We start from the raw sequence: 4694 nt of genomic DNA, 5'->3' as shown, positions 1-4694 counted from the left end.
TAGTTTATGCTTTAATTTTAATTTAAGTTTTCAATTGGGTTGTAATTTCTTAATTCTAGTTTAGGTTTTAAGCCTTCTAGTCTAAGTTCTTAAGTTGATGACAAGACTTGAAGATTTAGAAGAGGAGGCCAAGGTAAGTTTATACAAGTATTCAAGCTTTTCAATTACATTCATGCAAGCATATCCAGGTTTTACTAGCTAAACTCTCAATCTCATTCTCCATCTCCTCTATCTCTCTCTATCTTCTTCTTCTTCCCCCTCTATTTCTTTTATTTTAATTTTATATGATTGTGATTTATGGATGTATTTTTATTCCCTTATTTCTTTTTATGTGGTTAGTATGTGTGGCTGCATCTTTATTCCTTTTAATTGGCTTTAGTTTGATAGGTTAGATACTCATGTGTTAGGACGCCGATTTAATCCCTTAATTTTGTTAGATGCTTATGAGTTAGGATTCATTGATTTTTGTTAGTTTAATTAGTTTAATTTAACACTTTAATTTGGTTCACTTTGCATTACTTTTATATTAGTTAAATAGAGTGGCGTATATCTCCTCGTGTTCGACCCGTAGCTACGATTGACTCGTACGCTTGCGGTTTTATTTTAACTCAAACAAGTTTTTTGCACCGTTGCCGGGGAGATTATTGTCCATTTTATTTATCTAATTTTTAAATAGTTCGAAGTGTTTTAGTTTATTATTTTCTCTTCTTTTTTTTGAAAAAAAAAAAAATCAGTTTTTGAAAACCTCTTTTTGTTTCTCTTCTGTTTCAAATAGTGTGCGCCTAATCTAAAGTCCTTCATATGCTTCAACCCTCCATCTTTTGGTGTCCCTCATAGGATTAAGTTACCTATGACGCTACATCTTGACTTGGTTGGGTGGATTGACATGTGACTTATCTTTGGAGATGACCACTCTTGATAACAGGAAAGCGACATAGTGAGAGTGTTGAAAACATAAACGTATAGTAGACCTCCATTCTACATCAGAATCCATATTAGAGTCGCACGTAGGTGGCTATAGAAGACTATACGGGTTCCCTTGCTGTCAACCTATATGGCATCCTTACAGCTTTTGAACCATTGTTTCGCTTTTTGAGGGATAGAGATGCACTATCTACCTTGGGTTCTCTCTTGTTTCTATTTTTTTTTTTTAATGTGTTATTTTTCTTTAATTTTTCTAAAGAAGACTTCATATCTGTTTAGGTGGCTAAGGTGTGGACTCGTGATTCAAGTAATCATCTTATTAGAAGACCACCTTTTCTACCACTTTTGACCATGGGTGACCAACAACCCAAGACTCTTAAGGATAGGTTTTACCCCACCAGGGCTGCACAGCCCTCATGCATTAGTCTGCCTATTGTTATAGGGAATAACTATGAACTTAAGACCAACTTCATCAGCATGCTACCCCATTTCCATGGGATGGCTAATGAGGATGCGTATCTCTTCCTTAGGGAATTTGAGGAGGTCTGTGTTCTAATTAAGGTCCAAAATTTAACTGATGATGCAGTTAGGCTTAGGTTTATACCCTTTGCCCTGAAAGATCAGGCCAAGAAGTGGCTCTATGGACTGCCAACAAACTCCATTAATACATGGGATGAGTTCACCATTATTTTTTTGAGAAAATTCTTCCCACTTCACAAGACCAATAAGCTTAAAAGTGACATCTTCCAGTTCAGGCAAAAACCACATGAGTCCTTTTCTAAATTCATGGAAAGATTCTAGGATCTCTTCTTAGAATGCCCTCACCATGGTTTTGACTTGTGGCAACTATGCCAAATTATTTATGAGGGTATTGATTATCAGACCAAACAACTTGTAGAGTCTATGTGTCCAGCAGGCTTTACTTCTTTTTCTGAGGAGAATGATGCATGAACATTCTTAACCAACTTGACTGATAAGACTAGGGAATGGGAATCTTCCCAAGAGGCTGAAAGGACCACTAAGGGGTATCTCATTGAGGGTATGCCAGCTAAGGAGGCCAAACTTGACAGCCTCATAAAACGGTTGGAGTCCATAGTTCTTAAAGAGTCTATACCAGTTAATCCAGTCAACCAGGTCAACCATGTGTCGGCATGCAGTTGGTGCCAAACCCCTAGACACCTTTCTGAGGAATGCCCCAACACCTTGGTGGGCAATTCCAGCACTGAGAATATAAGTACTCTCTACCAAAATAACCCATATAGCAATACTTATAATCCAGGATGGAGAAATCATCCCAATTTCTCATGGAATCAAGGGAACCAAGCAGGTCCATCCAACTTTAACCATCAAGGCCAGCTTGGTGCCCAAAGGCCCAACTATGCACCATAAAGCCAAAGAATGTCTCCTAACCCCTTTCCCCCTCGTCCTCATCCAGGACCTTCTATTAATTCTGCTAGGCCTCCTCTCCTTGCACCTTATCAGCAACTCCCAGGATTTACCAATACAGGAGAGGCAACAAGACTAAATGAGATGGAAAACAAGATAGCTCTTCTCATGACAAGCCATAATAACATGAAAAAATAACTCACCTAGCTTATCACAATCCTGCATGAAAGGGAAACAGGGAAGTTACCTAGCCAACCTGAGCCAAATCCTAGGCATCAGGTTCATATTCAGCAAGGTACCCAAGCTCCTCCAACCAATGTTACACAAGGCCAACAGCACCAAGGGCCCTCCATACAGATAAATGTTGTTTATGCTTTAAGGAGTGGCTGTGAGTATCAACAGGCTAGTGCACCTCAGTCTTTACCTTCTCATACTCCTGTTGACTCTCCCCCTTCTGAAGAGGCCATTGAAGTGCCTACTGTTCCAGGTTCGTCTGATGAACCTAAAGATATATCAGATGATTTGGTTGAGGAAACCAAAGAGGATTCTGTTGAGGAAGTTAAAAAGACCAACCCTGAAAGAATTTATACCCCACCTGTCCCTTTCCCAAATAGGTTGGTTAGCAAGAAGTCTCCTTCTGTGGAAAAGATATTGGATGTGTTTAAACAGGTTCAGGTGATTATCCCCTTATTGGATGCTATTGCCCAGATCCCTGCTTATGCTAAAGTCCTCAAAGACTTATGCACCCAAAAGCAGACCACCAATGTGCCCAAAAAGGCATTCTTAGCTGCTAACATTAGTTTTCTAATCTCACAGCCAGTAGCAGCCAAGCATAAGGATCTTGGAAGCCCCACCATCTCTTGCACTATAGGCCATACCACTATTGATCATGCCTTATTGGACCTTGGTGCAAGTGTGAACCTCTTATCCTTTCATGGCTACCAACAATTGGGATTGGGAGAACTAAAACCGACCAAAATTACTCTTCAACTTGCAGATCGGTCGGTTAAAGTTCCTAAGGGGATAATTGAGGATGTCCTGTTGAAGGTTGGGGAATTTATTTTTCCTGTGGATTTTATTGTTTTAGATACCCAACCCACTGCCAACTTCAAGGGCCAAATCCCAATCATATTGGGTAGACCATTCCTAGCTACCAGTAATGCTTTAATCAATTACAGGAATGGTCTCATGAAATTATCTTTTGGCAATACTTCTGTTGACTTCAATGTGTTTAGGTTGGGTAAGCAGCCTGATATGGATGACGAGGTGCATATGCTTCAAAGATTTTCTGATGATATTGATACGTTCTTTGAGATTGATTTTGATTTGGGATTTCAAGAATGTATGCAGGAATTGGAGGGTGTTGATGATACCCCCTTATCTGAGGTCTGGAGCATCCAACCACCTTTGGAGCCCCTTAGACCCCTATCCACTTCCATTCCCAAATCCTCTATTATTGAGCCCCCCACATTAGAGTTGAAGGCATTGCCCTCCAACCTCAAGTATGTCTTCTTAGGACATGATCATACTCTTCCTGTTATTATTGCTTCTGATTTAACTTCTATCCAGGAAGAAGAGTTGATTAAGCTTCTAAAGGATCATAAGGAAGTCATAGGTTGGACCATGTCTGACATCAAAGGTATTAGCCCCTCCATTGTTCAACATCATATACATCTAATAGAGAGTTCCAAACCTTCTAGGGAACCCCAAAGGAGGGCTAATCCTGTGATGAAAGAGGCAATCAAGAAAGAGATCCTAAAATGCTTGGATCATGGCATCATTTATCCTATTTCTGATAGCCAATGGGTGAGTCCTGTGCAAGTTGTGCCTAAGAAAGGAGGAATCACTGTAGTTGAGAATGCCAATAATGAGTTGATTCCAACCCGTATCCAAACGGGATGGAGAGTGTGCATTGACTATAGGAAATTGAATACGGCAACTTGGAAGGACCGCTTCCCCTTGCCTTTTATTGATCAGATGTTAGAGAGACTAGTTGGCCATGAATATTATTATTTTCTTGATGGTTATGCTGGCTATAATCAAATCCCTATTGCTCTAGAGGACCAACACAAAACCACTTTCATATGCCCTTATGGAACCTTTGCTTACCAGTGTTTGCCTTTTGGGCTTTGCAATGCCCCTGCTACATTCCAAAGGTGCATGATGAGTATCTTTTCTGATATGGTAGAGCACTTCCTAGAGGTGTTTATGGATGATTTCTCTATTCACGGCTCTACCTTTTCTCATTGCTTACATCATCTCTTTTTGGTTCTTAAAAGATGCATAGAAAAGAACTTGGTCCTGAATTGGGAGAAGTGCCACTTCATGGTGAAGCAAGGCATAGTTCTTGGTCACATTGTGTCCAAAGAAGGGATAAAAGTTGA

The 4694-nt window shown here is 40.0% G+C and overlaps 1 non-coding gene across 1 annotated transcript; it reads right to left on the bottom strand.

Moving 5' to 3' along the window:
• Nucleotides 1-1650: 1650 nt before the first annotated feature.
• Nucleotides 1651-1757, bottom strand: LOC122653377. The gene has a single exon (XR_006331808.1). It is a non-coding gene; the product is annotated as a small nucleolar RNA R71 (small nucleolar RNA).
• Between the last annotated feature and the right edge of the window lie 2937 nt (nt 1758-4694).

The sequence above is a fragment of the Telopea speciosissima genome, chromosome 2, assembly GCF_018873765.1.
Source record: "Telopea speciosissima isolate NSW1024214 ecotype Mountain lineage chromosome 2, Tspe_v1, whole genome shotgun sequence".
NCBI lineage: Eukaryota > Viridiplantae > Streptophyta > Magnoliopsida > Proteales > Proteaceae > Telopea > Telopea speciosissima.
Note: the sequence above shows the minus strand (reverse complement) of the source record. Positions and strands in the feature narration are given on the sequence as shown.